Source organism: Dasypus novemcinctus, chromosome 23 (assembly GCF_030445035.2).
Source record: "Dasypus novemcinctus isolate mDasNov1 chromosome 23, mDasNov1.1.hap2, whole genome shotgun sequence".
Lineage (NCBI taxonomy): Eukaryota > Metazoa > Chordata > Mammalia > Cingulata > Dasypodidae > Dasypus > Dasypus novemcinctus.
This window is the reverse complement of record NC_080695.1, coordinates 37,358,666-37,373,228: the sequence shown is the minus strand read 5'-3', so window position 1 is coordinate 37,373,228 and position 14,563 is coordinate 37,358,666. Positions and strand designations below refer to the sequence as shown.

General features: G+C 44.2%; 1 protein-coding gene across 4 annotated transcripts in view; it reads left to right on the top strand.

Annotated features, from left to right (window-relative positions):
• PRKCB (protein kinase C beta) overlaps nt 1–14,563 on the top strand; it is a 362,468-nt gene that overhangs the window by 158,893 nt on the left and 189,012 nt on the right. Inside the window, exons 1-2 of one of the 4 annotated variants that reach the window (XM_071211242.1) lie at nt 6,568–6,742; nt 7,384–7,638. The exons of 2 other annotated variants lie outside the window; for them this stretch is intronic. The gene's annotated coding sequence lies outside the window, so the exon portion shown is untranslated. Of the gene's footprint in view, nt 1–6,567; nt 6,743–7,383; nt 7,639–14,563 lie in introns of those variants that run through there. One more of the 4 variants, XM_071211243.1, reaches the window with a different exon arrangement.

Sequence of the window (14,563 nt, the reverse complement as noted above, 5' to 3'; positions counted from 1 at the left end):
AGAGATCTTCTCAGAATAAGAAAGGGAGCTGTCTCTGACAGTTGGTTTCTAGACTGAAGTGTGTAAAGCACTCACTTTGGGTGCAGAATTTAAGGGGGTTTCACCTGTGTCTTTGGCTAGCTGGCGGGTTGACTGGTGGCTGGATTATCTGTGATGGCCCCACTTGTGTGAGTGAGTGGTGGGCAGGTTTTTGATTGATGTGCCTTGGTTCTCTATGAGTTCTCTTAAATTCCAGCTGGCTAGCTCTGACTTGTTTCACAAGGTGGTTTTGGAGCTCCAAAAACAGCAAGAGAGCAAGCCCCACTCCATAAATGCTTTTTAAGCCTCTGTATCATGTTTTTAATGTACCATGAACAAAGTTAGTTTCATGGCCAGATCCTGATTTAAGGGATAGAGAAATAATTTCCCCTGCTTCATGGAAGGGGACATGTCTGTGGTCAATTTTGCAATTACTGCAGGTCATGTTGACCCAAGGGGCCCAATGAAGAGCAGAATCCCTGGAGATCATCACACTGGACTTCATAATAGATCTGCAGGGATTGGTCTGGTTTCAGGAGTCATAGATGGCCTTATCAAGAGTGCACTCTCTTTTATTCCCTGCCCCAGATCCCCAGCTGACCTAGCCACCCAGCTAGGAATGGTAGAAGGGAAGTGTGTTGATCATGTCCAAAAGCAATGGTGGTTAACAGTGTGGACTCTGGAGCCACAGATAAGACTTCAGGCCCTGATTCTGCCAATTACTCTTTAGGGAACCTTGGACATGTCATTTTATAGCTCTGTGCCTCAGTTTCTTATCTATAAAATGGGGATATTACTACCAAACGCATAGGTTTGTTGTGATCATTTTTTAAAGCTTTAAAATGCAAAAGGGTTAACAGCAGTAACAAAAAAGACAAAAGGATTAAAAATTCATTGCTTGAAAGTGCTTAGCCCAGTGCCTGTCCTCAGCAAGCCCTTGGTACATGCAGTTACGGGCATTTCTGTTGCTCCACTTAGCTCCCAATTATGAATGTTCTGATAATTCTCTTCATGTCTTCACGCAGAACATGCCCTTATGAGGTAATTACTGTTGCCATCTCCATTACTTTGCACAAAACCTCAATTTCTGTGATGCAATGCTGAGAAAAGAACCCAGGCTTTGGAACCAGGAAGACTTGGTGTCAAATTCCAGCTCTGCAATTGACTGTTCCAGTGACCTTGGGGAAATAATTTAAGTTCTCTTACCCTTAGTTTATCTTTTTAAAATAGGGGTAATACCTAAATAATAGGAGTTTTGTGTGTGTGTGAGTTTTCAGTGAAAGCCTGCTTGAGCCGCACCTGGAACAGAGTCTGACACAAAACAGGCACTCAGTAAATGTTGGATTATTATTAATAATAATACCTGGAGGAGTCTCTTCTGCTTAAGAAGGAATGTAGGTTACCCTTTGACTTGCTAAGGAATATTAGCTAATAATAGCAGCTAACTTTTTGAGTAGAGGCTGTATCAGGCAGTACAAAAGTAAAAGAGGATTCCTAGCTGACTTGTCTAAAGATCCTTTCTTCAGCTTTTCATGCTTTTAGAAGTAGTTTCTTTTCATTTATAATCAAGGAACTGAATAAAACCCATTGTTATGGCCTGTGCCACCCTGATTCCATCAATAAGTCAAGTCAATTAAAGATGGTATTCACTGATGTTGAAATGTCCTTTTAAATTTCTTTATCAGGTCTTATTTTATGAAGGAATATATTAAAAACAATAAATCATTTGTTAACTTGAAGATTTAATAAAAGGGAAATAAAAGCATTAAAAGAGAGCATGTTATAAATTGTATATGCTAATATATATGAAAATCTGGTTGAAATGGATGATTTTCTAGGAAATTTTAAATTGTCATTTTTGTCTGAAGAAGAAATTGAAAACCAGAATATGCAAATAACCAAGAGAGAAATGAGAACTTTGTCCAAAAATCTTTCCCCCTATAAAAGTTCCAGATTAATAGACTTCATGGGTGAATTTTTTAAAGTTTAGAGGATGGATTTCTGTTCATTTTAAAACTGTGCCAGAATACAGAGAGAGTGGAAAGCTTCCCAATTATACTTTTTATTGAAAGTGACAGGAACCCCACTCAAATTAGCGCTAGGAAAAGAGAATTTATTGGTTTGTGGGAAGGACATTTGGAATAGAATAAGAGCTTCAGGGACAATGACCTTAGGGACTGGAACGGAGGCTCTAGTACTTGTGAGATCTCTCTTATTATCTGTTTTAGCAGTTAGCTTTTGCTGGGTAACAAACCATCCCAAAATTTAGTGGATTAAAACAAGAATCATTTACTATTTCTCTTGAGTTACCTGGGTTATTATTCTGATCAGATGATCTCTTCTGGGCTCTCTCATGTGTCTTGGTCAACCGCTGGCTGGGGCGCCTCATTTCTTCCCTATGTGGCCTCCTTTCCTAGCTTAGGCTGATCTATATGCTGGTCTGAGGATTCCAAGAATTGGAGAGGGATATCATCAAAGCACAGGTACTATTTGAGCCTTTGCTTGTCTCACATTTATTATGGCCAAGATCAGATGCAGTGGCAGAGAAAGAGACTTCAACTTTTGTTTGGGGATTCTGCAGAGTCACACTGCAAAGGAGCATATGGGGATGGAAGGAGTCTGTAGCCATTTTTGCCACACTGGCCCTAATCTTTTGCCAGGTGTCTTTTCGGTCCTTCTAGATCCATCTTGGAGTCTGAGATGTAAGGACTGTATCACTGTGGACTCCCTTACCCTCTGACTGCTGGTTGGTCTCAGGGAGAAGAACAAATAGGATATTGGAGGATGAGGGGAGAGTGAGCTAGGTTGTTAAATGTGGAGTCATTCATCTTGGACTGACTTTATCCTTCAGTTTCCCGACACCAACTCCACACCTATATAAATGACCCTTTTATTAAGCCTTCCTTAAACTATCCGAATTTGAATAGCCATCTATTTGCTGCTGGGACCATGGCTGATGAATCTGTTTTGTCCTTACCTCATATTCTCCTTGTCTATGAACATGACTTACAGTGACCTTATGGAAAGAGTGGAAACCTTAGAAGAAGTGCCCTTCTTTTTCTCTACATTCATAATTAATCTTAGGGAATGGCTTTGATTGTTCAGTTCACTTTGCTAGGAGAATGGACTCTTAGATCTGAAACATGTGGATATCTGTAAACTCAGGAGCAGTGTGTTACAAGAAGAGGGAATGAAAAATTGATGAACTAACAAAATCAGCGGCTATAGGTTATTATTATAAACTCGCTTAATCCTATTAACCAGCATAACCTAATACAATTAGCATAAAAAGTAAATGATAGGTCAATCTCACTTATGAGTCAGGATTAACAAATCCCAAGATATTTGATGCTATTTAATGCTTGGTTCAAATAGACCATTTTTAATGTGGAGGTGTGGCAGTGTGAAGCTCTTTGTGGGCCCCCAAAAAGGTCATGTTCTTGGAGCTAATCCATTTCTGTGGGTGTGGGATCCTTTGATTGGATTGGATTCGGTTAGAGGGCCTTTGATTAGATTGCTTCAATGAGGCATGGCCCAGGGTGGGTCTTGGTCTTCTTGCTGGAGTCCTTTATAAATGGAGGATTGAAATCAGAGACACAGAAAGAAGCGGCAGAGACATAGAAGAAGCCAGAAGCTGGAATCAACAGAACAAAGAGGCTGAGAGGAAATCACTGTAGCCTGAAGCTGAAAGAGATGAGGCCTGGAGAAGGGAGAGACAAGCCATGTGCCTGATTGCCCATACCTAAGCTCGGAGAGAAGTGATCCTGGAGGAGAAAGCAGAGACCAGCTGCCATTTTACTTTGCCATGTAGCATGAGTCCAGGACAGCCAGCAGCCAACCTTTGGCAAGACGGCATCTCTGATGATGCCTTGATTTAGGCATTTTCACAGCCTCAGAACTATAAGCTTTTAACCTAACAAATTCTGATGATAAAAGCCAACCCATTTCTAGTATATTGCTCCCTACAGCTTTTGCAAACTAAGAAGGAAACAATCAAACAAAATAGAATTTATAATTTTGAAATCACTAGAAATAAAAAACAGACAATTTTGATCAATACAAAAATATAGGAACAAAGATAAAAATAAAACGGAGAAACTATGAAATAGGAAAAGCATAAATTAATATGGTAGAAGTGATAGCAGAATACCAGTTACCAAAATTTTTAAATGGAATGAAATTATCTATTAAAAGGCAAAGAATATCAGATTGGATAAACAACATGCATATGTAGGCAGTGTGTAAGAAACACTTGAAACAGATAAAAGGAGGAGAGCTATACCACAAAGTCACAAATTAAAATAAAATAAGATCTTAGCAATAAGTCAAATAGGGTTCAAAGAAAAAAGTATAAACAGGAGGAACAGGAGGAAAATACACTCTAATTACAACTGGTGAATGTGTAAATTAGTATACTTTTTTTGAAGAGCAATTTACCTGTATATATCAAAAGACTTAATATGTCTCTACTTTTGAACCTAAGAATTAAAATTCTAGGAATTTTTGTTAATGAATTATTTAAGGACATGTGCATATGTAATTAGCTAAAGTGATATTCATCACATCATTATTTATAACAAAAATCTGGAAACAATCCAAATGGCTTATAATAAGAGTTTATGTAAATAAAATATATCCATATCATGGAATGGTGTGCAGTTGATTAAAATGTCATCATGTTTGGGGTGATGGAAATGTTCTGTATCTTTATTGGGATGGTGCCTGCACAGATAGACAAATTTTTTATAACTCCTCAAACTATATGCTTAAAATCTGTACATTATTATATGTAAATTATACTTCAATAAAAAGTTACAGTGATTAAAATGTTATTGGAAGGGAGCAAATGTGGCTCGAGTGGTTGAGCACCCACCTCCCACATGGGAGGTCCTGAGTTCAGTTCCTGGAGCCTCCTGAAAAAAACAAAAACAAGCAACAAGCAAAACAAATGGAAAAAACCAACTCAGAGAAGCAGAAGTGGCTCAGTGATTGAGTGTCGGCTTCCCACATGAGGTCCCAGGTTCAATCCCCAACCCCAGTACCTCAAAAAATAAAAAATGATATTGGAATGGGGATATAGCCATTAGATATTGCTAGATGAAAAAGTTAGACAAAATATTATGTATGACATATCAAAAATATAAAAATATACACACTCCTATAAACCAAATACCACATTTCCTAAACACATTTTGGTGGTCACTTGTCAATTCTGCTCCATGTCTGACTACAGATGGTTGCCTGTAGACCTCTGAAGATCGCCTTGGGATGTTCTGTAACCAGTTTCTCCAGTTTCGCTTGTTTTGGGTGCCATTTCACATCCAGCATGGACACAGATTTCCTGGTCTTAAAGCCCACTTAAAGACCAAACCTGATTGAAAGCTTCCAGAGCTTCCCAATATGGTCACTCCTAAGGCCTTCCATCTTGTGGAAGGCAGTTGAGTTCCCTAAAAGAATTTTCAGGTGCCTTCACAATGACAAATCTTGTCTGCAGTTCATCGTCAGCCCCAGAGAAGGAAGGGAAGTCTTAGTTTTGCCAGTCTAGGGCCCCGCCCATTTCCTGCCTTGGATAAGTGACTGTAAGACCATCTCCATCTCCAGTGAAAAGGCTCACCCCTTCTACATGGTATGTCCTGGCCTCTTTGGCTCAGCTAAAGCAGCATAACAGTCAACTGCACTGTTCTCAAAGCCTGGGTTGGTTGTTCAGTCTTACATAACCCCAAAACCAAGTAGGGATACCCCACAGTTCAGTTCTGACAATGATGTTCTAAGCCTGTCTAGTTCCTTTCAGGAAGTAAAGCAACAATCAGGAGGGAACATCCTTCTTGGCATCCTGGGGAGATCTCTTCATCACCTGGGCCAAAAGACCTATTTGTATTTCTCAAAGATAAATAATGTTGGGGCAGTTCAGTGTAAACAGTTCAGTCTTTGTCTCTCATCTGTCTAAATCTGAAAGTGCACCATCTTGCTGAAGATACATCCTGTATACATTACTTTATCCTGGAGCCTATAACTTCTGATTCACAACTAAAGTGTAACCACAGTGGTGTGTTACAAATGTCAAAAGGATGCCTTAAAAGGGGCCTGGAGGTCCTCCAAAGTGCCAGGTCGGAGGCTGCTGTCATCCCATATCCACAGAGCTGTTATATAGATATTTTTGTTTAGTTCCAAAGGACAGTATTAGAATGCAGGATCATCAGTGCAGTCTTGGATGAACAGCCCAAACTGACCAAATGTGTAAGGATATTAACTCCCCATTCCAACAGAGCAAAAATCAATTGCAGGATGCTAGAGAGTGTTTGCAGTGAATGTGGGTTTCTTTCAGGCTGGTGGTTCCTCTACTATTAGTGTTGTTTGGATGGATGCAATAAAAACTTCCTTGGGTTAACTTAAGATGGAAAGGAATTTATTGGAAAGGATATGGTGTTCTTCACAGTATTGAAAGAAACCCTGGCCAGACCAGTTAAACCTGATTTTGGTTCTTGTGTCACTTTGGCCCTGAATTCAAATTCTAGAAGGAGAGAGATTTTGCCAAGATTGAGTTACCTAATCAGCCCTTGATAGTGCATTTAAGGTATTCTCCTTCAAAGACAGTAGGGGTAGGATGGCTTTTTGAAGGAGAACTGAGTGATGTTGCTGAGAAAAGGAAGCATGGGTATCGGACAGAGCAAAACAACACATATCCACTACAATTTCTGAATGCTACTTTGCAGACTATAGACAGGTTGGTGCCTAACGATTATTTTAAAAGATATGGATAAGGGTCTGGGAACCTGTATTTTAAAACGGTCTTAAGAAAATTCTCCTGGGTTTGGAAACTAATATAGGCAATATCGTATAGTGGCTCTGGAGTCAGATAGGCTAGGTTTGGATTCCAGCTTTGCCATTTACTTGCCGAATGATCTTGGGCTGGTTATCCAAGCTCTCTGCCTCAGTTCCCCCATCCATGAAAAGATGATAAGATAGCACCTATCTCATAGGGTTTAGGTGATGATTAAATGAGTTAATCCCTGTTAAGCTTACTAATACATAGTAAGTACTAACTATGATTATTACCAATAGCCCTTTCAAGTCTTAGATTGTGAATTTCAAAATTCCACCCTTATTTTTGGCATGACCTGTATTCATCTTGCTTTTCACATAATCGAAGTACAAAGGTACCTCCTGCAGGCTGATTAGGGGAAGGGGCTGCTAAATGGATGGTAATGTGATGAAATGCATTTCTTTGGACCATCAAGTAAATTCCACACGATTCTTCTGTTCTCATTTGCCATGTGCCAACGCTGCCTTCTGCAATGCAGAGCCAGCACGTAAAAGGTCAGAATGAATTGCTTCTAAACAGCCCTTTGTCCCTCACTGTCACAGAGACACAGAGCTTCATGCTGTGGAGGAAGAAGCAAATCCGTGATATGCAGCATCTGGAGAACGGAAACCAACTGTTTCTCCTCTGCACAAAGAGGAGAGCTGCTGGGACTTGAACGGGGCTGAGATGTCGTGTTTTATGGATTATTTTGACTTCTGGTTGGGGGGAGTCAAGCCTCAGAGCCCAGTAAAGGCAGTTTCCCAGAAGTTCCTAGCCGCTGGAGCCTGCAGACTTGGGGGAAATGCAGAAATCAAAAGGTAGATGACTGTGGAAAAAGGCATCCTGGAGGGATGGGAAAGGTTTGGCCTTCGAGTCGAGAGACTCCATTTCTAGTCTTCTTTCTGTCCCTGACTTTCTGTATTCCCTGAGGGCTCCCCCCCACTGCCAGTGTTCTGGGGTTCTAGAATTTCCAAATCTTTTTTTTCCCTTTTAAATAGCATTATCTATGAGCTAGCATTTATAAATATTCTGTTCTAAAAACTTCACGTGTAATAACTTTTTAAAAAACATTTATTTATTTCTCCCCCCATCCCCATTCCCCCCATTGTTTACTCTTTATGTTCTTCTCTGTCTGCTTGTATTCTCATTAGGCAGCTCTGGGAATCAATCCTGGGACCTTCCAGAGTGGGGGAGAGGTGATTACTCTCTTGTACTACCTCAGCTCCCTGTTCTGCTGTGGCTTCTTATTTTCTCTCCTGTCTCTTGTTGTGTCATCTTGCTGTGCCAGCTCTCAGCGTCAACTGTCACTCCTGTGTGGGGTGGCTTTCCTGCACTGGGCAGCATTCCCACGCAGGGAGACACTCCTGTATAGGGTGGCATTGCAGTGTGGGCTGGCATTCCTGCGTGGGCCAGCTTGCCCTCACCAGGAGGCCCTGGGCATTGAACCCTGGACCTCCTATATGGTAGATGGGAGCCCAATTGGTTGAGCCACATCCATGTCCCTATAATAACTCTTTATTCTTCTTTACATTCTATGAAGTAGGTCCCAGACTGTCCCCACTTTACCGATGAGGAAACTTGTCCAAGGTCACATGAAATTTATAGAGGGTTTCACACAGCGGCAGAGTCCAGCCTTCAAATCTAGGCAGTCGGTCCCTTGGTCTGTACACCCAAATCTTTCATAACTTCAATTCCATTTACTTAGACAAAGCTAACTGAAACAGGAACTCCTTTTGTCTGGGAACTGCCTTCCCACATGTGCACCCGCAGAAGCTCTGTGATCCCATGGCTTTGGCCCTCTTTGTTCAGGATGAGTGTGGACATCTGTCCTAAATTGACCAATCAGATTTTCTCTTCTAGGAATTTCAAATTTGGATTTAAAGATGCTGGTTTTAATCTGTGCTGGTCTCATGATTTTTGAAAACTGTTCATTCTACATCAGAAGTGTCCAGTCAGGTGAATTCTCGTACAGTGATCACCTCTGTGTAGCCAGAACCCCAGAGTCTCTTTAAAAAAATTTTTTTTAAGGGTGTTATTTTTTTTATTGTTGTTTTTTAACAATTGAAGATACATAGATCACAAAGACTGTTACATTTAAAAATATAAGAGGTTTCCATATACTCCCCCCCCCCCCCACCCCACTGCTTCCACATCAACCTCTTTCATCATTGTGGCACATTCATTGCATTTGGTGAATACATTTTGGAGCACTGCTGCACCACATGGATTATAGTTTACATTGTAGTTTACACTCTACGCCAGTCCATTCAGTGGGTTATTGCAGGATATATAAAGTCCAGCATCTGTCCCTGTAATATCTTTTAGGACAACTCCAAGTCCCCAAAATACCCCCACTTCACTTCTCTTCTCTTCTTCTCCCTGCCCTCAGCAACTACTGTGGCCATTGTCTCCACATTTGTGCCCTCTTTCAGTCCCAACTTGTCCCACCCCCTCTGCCAAGGTAGTCTGCTTCCCAGACTAGCAGTCATTTGCCTGTTTTTGAACTCTGCAAATGCAGCCCTACTGTAGATCCTCTCCTGTGTTTGCCTTCAATTCGCATTGCTGTGTTTATGGCTATCTGGCATTACATGGCATCTAAAGAATACAGAGAGCATTCCATTAATTGGGCTGACCAATTTCAAAGCCAGCAGGGCCCAGGCAAGTGATGTAAATGGGTCAAGGGTCCACTGGAGCATGCCCCCAAAAGGGGCAGCCACTCCTTAGCCCCACTTTTTAAAAACTTCTCTTTAAGGACCAAGGTCCAGGTTTCCCAATTTTTCAGAAGTATGACTCTTCTAAACTTAGATGTTGACAAATCATTTGAGCATCACAACTGTGGATTTGTTCTTTGGGCCACCATTTGACAGCCTCTGCATTTAGTAGATGGGGTCTATATGTAGGAAAACTCCCCCAGGTGAGGGGTGTTATGGATGGACTTGTACTCCCCAAAGGATCCTTGCTCCTGGTCTTGTGAATGTGACTCTCTTTGGACTTAGGGTCTTTGAAGATGTGATTAGTTAAGATGAGGCCAAACTAGAGTAGGGTGGGCCAGCCAGATGGGGAAGACAGCCAGTCGATGGAGGCAGAGCTGGAGCTGTGCCGCGATCCAAAGAGCACCATGGATTGCTGCCAAGCCGTGGCCAGAACCCTGGAGACTTCAAAGGGAGCGGGCCCTGCCAATACCTTGACTTTAGACCTCTACCCTCCAGGCCTGGGAGACAATACTTTCTGTTGTTTTAAGCAACCCAGTTTGTGGAATTGGTTATAGGAGCCGGAGGAAACCAAGACAAGGTGAAAGCAGAAAATGTAGATTTTGTCAAATTAGCTTTCAGGGAGCAGGGAGGGAGCAGCAGTCCAAGGCGGGGAGAAGTGTCCTTTCGCGGGTGGAGGTGTTGAGGGCTTCAGTAGTTGGGGTCCACCCATTTCTCTAATCCAGGCACAGCCCCCTGGTTTGAACCAGCGGCGATGGCACCCCCTGCTGTCCTGTCTCTTCATGTCCTGAGGAATCTGCAAGTGAGCTTGCTTCTCAGTGAAGGCCCTGGAGAGGGTCACGCATCATCTGCGTGTTTAAGTGCCTGCTCCTTGGGGACTGCGCAGGCACCCACTGGAGCGCACCTTCGCTTCCTGTGTTGGTTCAGTTATTCCCTGTGCCCTCAGACCTTGTCACTCTTCCACTCGCCTTACTTTTTTTCAGCTGGGGATAGGGTGAAGAGAAACAGGCCAGGGTGCCCTTCCCTCCATTCAAATCTCCCTTTTCCTGTATTAGTAAAAAAAAAAAAAAAGTTCTGGCATGTACTTGGCACCTTTCCCTGATTTCTGGTGCTGAAATAGATTTTCCCCTACTTAAAAAAAAAATCCCTTCTGGTAGTTTTGGGGTGGTTTGGTGGTGAGGGCAGAGTGAAATGTGCTGATGCAGGTTTGTGTTCTTGCAAGATGTTGAAGAGCAGGGATTCTGCCTGGGTTCACATCTCAGCTCTATAACCTACTAGCTGTGCAAATTAGGGTAAGTCACTGAACCTTTCTGTGCCTCGTTTCTTCATTTTCAAGATGGAATGATAATATACCTGCCTCATAGGAATATTTTGAGTATTAAATAAGTTAATGTCACAAGGGCTTAAAACAGTGCCATGCATGTGATATAAGTGTTTGCTTGGCCCAGAAGCTTGGACCTTCTTTTGTGTATTATTCCTTAATGCTGCATCCCAGCTCTTCCTCATGCAACTTTTTGTCATTGATGCTTTTTGCCCTTTAACTGTGACCAGCCCAAATCCCACTGAGTAGTCGTCAATTCTTGGAACCTCTTCCTCTGTGCTCCCAGATTTTCCCTCACCCTCCATATTCCCTCCATTGCCAAATCCAGTTGTACCTGCTAAATAATAACTAACATTTATACAGGACCTATTATATGATTTACATATATTAACATATATACATGATTTACATATATTACATCTATTAACTATTATATGATTTACATATATTAACTCATTAATCCTTACTCTATGAGGAAATACTCTTTTTTATGACTTTTACAGAGGAGGAAACTGAGGTCAGAGATGTTATCTGACTTTCCAGGCCACACGACTAAGAAGAAGCCGAGTCTGGATTGACCTTGGCTCTAGAGTTTGTTCTTAAGCCCACGATAGGCTGCTGCCCACTCTCCCCGTCCCTGCTGGGAAGACCTCTTCCGGTCCACTGCCCCGCCCCGCCTGGCAGCTCCTGCGCTGTGTCCTGGCTTCCTCTCTGCCTCACTGGCCCACCCATCTCCACCTTGCTGTGGAGTCATCTTGCTGAAAACCGAAGGCCACCCTGCAATCTCCCTTGCTGAAAGCACATCCGTGGCTTGACGTCCAGCCAGTGATCTTTGCTGTGGCTCATAAGCAAGGTGGGCATACCTCCCCATCTGCCCGGGACAGTTGGGGTGAACTCTGCTGCATTTATCCCAAATAGTTTGAGCCCCTGTAATTCTTGTCAGAGTCCCGCATTGGAAGATACGTAGTGTGGCTGCCCTGTCCATGAGGTCCTGCATGCTCTGGCCCCACCAGTCTCTCCAGCCTCTTCTTCACCACACCTTTCCTATCCTCTGAGCTCCTCCTTTGAAACTCTTGTCCTTCTATGGGCCCTCCCACTATCAGGCATTTGCACATGCTGTTCCCTCTGTCTGGAATACTCTCTCCCTTCGTCCCATTTTTAGTGAGTCTCCATCCTGGCTGTGGAGTAGAATCACCTGTAGGGTTTTATGATCCACTGAAGCCTGGGCTCCTCCCAGGCTGATTAAATCAGACTCTCTGATGGATTAAAAGCCCTAAATCGATTCTAATGTGCATTCATGGTTACCAACCTGGTTGACCCTTCACCATCCAGCATCACCTCCTCAGAGAAGTCCTTCCTGATATCCCTGACCAGGTCAAATCACCCTGTTTGCACTCTTACAGCACCATGTACCTTTCCGTGCTGTTGTTACACATTGCAGTGGTGACTTCAAATTTATTTATAGTGTGGCAAGACCTCAGATTTTGAATGCAAATCACTAGCTGTGTGACTTTGGGCAAGTCCACTTCTCTGTGCCTCCATTCCCTGCTCCATAAAATGGTGATAATAAACCCATTTGTCAGAATGATTATAAGGATCAAATGAATCCATTATATGAAGAGCTTTCAAAATAGTGCCTGGCGTGTGGGGAGAGCTTGTGTGTGTTAGTTGCGGCTACAATGATAGTTAAACCCACTGGGATTTAGGAGACCCCTAGGGGGGCAGGTCAGCGCCTGCCCTGTTTGTGCACGCCACACCTAGGCGGTGCCTGCTCAGGGCTGTTCAGTGACTGTCCCCTGAACAGAGCGGTGTCTCGGTGATGTTGCTGGTCAAGGGTGAGGGTGGGGCCAGGCCTTGTGAAAATAGCATCAGTCCTAGAGTCAGCCGAGCTCATCTTGCTTGGCAGGGCCCTTGCCTCTGAGGACCTCAGGGTTTGGGATCTTTGCCCCTGGGGTGTGATTAGAACTTACTGGGCTCGCTGGGCGCTGATGGTGGGCTGGGGGCGTGTGCCTCCGGGCTCCACTGCAGGAACGGGGGGCTCTTCTCCAGGTCACGGCCTGGGCGTGTGCTTATCCGTACTGGTTCTTTCTCGTCCTCTGGACTGCAGCCGCCGGTGTGCCCACTGCTGCTGGTGCAACGTGGCAGGACGCCGGGCGTGCCCAGAGACAGGCCCCGTCTCTGCGAGTTGAATGACCTCGTGTCGGGGTATTTGGGGTACCCCTCAGCAGGGAGAGGCAAGTGCTTAGACCACGGCTCTCGCGTTGGCTCACGGTGACACTGGGAGAGGAGGGTGGGGAGGGGAGGGGATGGGTGTGTGCGTTTTGTGGGTGACGGAGGATTTATTTATACCGCGGGGGTGTGAGCTGTTGCCTTGTGGCTGCTGCCTGCGACGACCCCTGTGCGCCCTGAGCGGTGATGCGGCAGTGCAGCCTCCACAGGAAGGGGCTGGGTGGGCCCGTGGACTCCTTCAGCCCCGAGCTGTGGGAACCCGAAGGCCCGGGGGAATACCCGTGGTTTTCTAAAGGGGGAACTGAGACCTGAGCGTGGAAATGACCTGCCCAGGATCTCAGCTGCCGTTCGTATTTTAGACGGACATTTACCAAGGGCACACTAGGTGCCACTCACTGCGCTGAGCACATGAGAAACGCACTGCTGTTGACTCTCACAGATGGAGAAAGCAGGCGCATGGGTTTATTCACGTTACTCAACACATGCTGGTATCGTGCCTATCGTGTGTCAGGTGCTGTGCTGAGGCCACTGCTTATGTTAGTCCTGTGAGGATTGACTGCTGTTACTCTTCTTTCCATTTTGAAGATGAGGAAACTGAAGCACAGAGAGGTGAGGTAGCCTGCCCAAAGTCACACAGCTAGGAAGTCAGTGGGTTGGGATTCAAATCCAGGAGGTCTGACCTTGTAGGCTTTGTTCTACTGTCTCCCATGTAACAGCTGTTGTCTCCTTTATATGAGTGGGAAAAATCAAGGCTCGTAGAAGGTACACACCAGGGAATTCACAGAGCTGAGGCTGAATCAGGGCTGTCTAGTAATAGAGTTGGGTTCATGATCTCTGTGCTCAGCTCCCTCTTTGAGGGGCTGGGATCAGTGGCCGTGGGGCCTGAGATGGGGACAGGGCACAGGGGCTGAGGCAGAGCTGGAAGCTAGGCAGTTGGTATCGAGGATAGTGTCGTCTTGGGCTGCCTGAGTTGAAGCAGGACCTCAAGCAGCAGGATAAATGTTTCCCCTCCCCCCAGCCAGGTGGGTGTTGCCCCGTTTAGATCCTGGCGCAAGCATCACTTCCTCAGGGAAGCCCTCTCTGATTTCTCTGATCAGCTTGAATCCATTATTATTACAAGCTCTCTAAGCACTGAGGACTCCTTCACTACACTTGAAAGTGTGCATTTATTTGTGTTTTTCTGCCTTCCCATCTAGGCTAAGAGAACCTAGGCCTACACCCTAGGGCCTGTGAGAGCAGAGCCTGTGTCTGATTTTGCTCACCCAGCACCTAACACGCAAGGTGCTCAGAAAATATCTGGTGAATAAGTGGATGAATCAATGAGTGGCCCTCACTTTAGTGGAGGGAGTTGGCACAGGAAATCAAGACTGGAGTCCAGGAAGTGGAAATGTTTCTGGAGTTTATTGGGACAAGTTGCAAATCAGTAGACATAAGGAGTGTCCTGGGCAGCAATAATTAATAGTTAGTGATAATCGTTGGTAT